Here is an 875-nt window from a genome sequence, read left to right as displayed (position 1 = left end):
GGAAGTCCTTGATTCTTTGTGGTCTCCTTGGAATGCACACCAGTGTACTTATACCAGGATGCCTTCCTCATTTCTCCAGCACTAACACCCAATCGTAGTACCCATCACGCCTGAACTAGCAAGATAACCCTTATCTCCTCCTCCTATGTGCCTACTGGTGGGCTTTTAGTGTTAGAGGGAGCCCACTACAGATTATCCCCAGACAGCCTGTGGTGGTTTGAAAATGCTTGGCCCAGGGAGTGGCACTATTTGGAGGTGTGGTTTTGTTGGAGTGGGTATGGCCTTCTTGGAGAAAGTATGTCACTGTGGGTGTGGGTTTTAAGACTCCCTCCCGACCCCCACCCCCGGCTGCCTGGGAGCCAGTCTTCTGTCTTCAGAACAAAATGTTGAACTCTCAGCTCCTTCTGCATAATGTCTGCTTGGATGCTGATATGATCCTGCCTTGAAAAATCTCATGAAAGAGATTTATTGGAGGGTCCTGGGTGTGAAGAACAAATCCAGGGGTGGCTGCCCTCTGTTCCCAGGAGCAGACAGCACGGAATTAAATAGAGGGCAGAGCTTAGATAGGATTTCTTAGGGGTGGAGCTTTTCAGGGCAGAGAGTTCCAGATTAAGGATTGGTGGGATTTCAAGTCCTGACTTTGGGGAGCTCAGGGATTGGTGGGGTTTTGCGGGAAGCCCAGAGATTGGTGGGTTTCCCTGCTTAAGGATTGTTGACTCCCCCCCCCCCCCCCCCCGCCTTCCTTTTTTCCTGCATCTAGGCTATGGGTTAAGGTAGGAAGTCCTTCCTGGCCACAGCCGGCTTTTACTGAGGCACCACCTCTGTAGGGCCGCTGGCGAGGCTGGAGAGCTCCTGCTGTAGTAATTCACCAAGAG

The sequence above is a fragment of the Mus musculus genome, chromosome 7, assembly GCF_000001635.26.
Source record: "Mus musculus strain C57BL/6J chromosome 7, GRCm38.p6 C57BL/6J".
Taxonomy (NCBI): domain Eukaryota; kingdom Metazoa; phylum Chordata; class Mammalia; order Rodentia; family Muridae; genus Mus; species Mus musculus.
The sequence above is the reverse complement of the archived record's forward strand: the minus strand, read 5'-3'. Positions refer to the sequence as shown.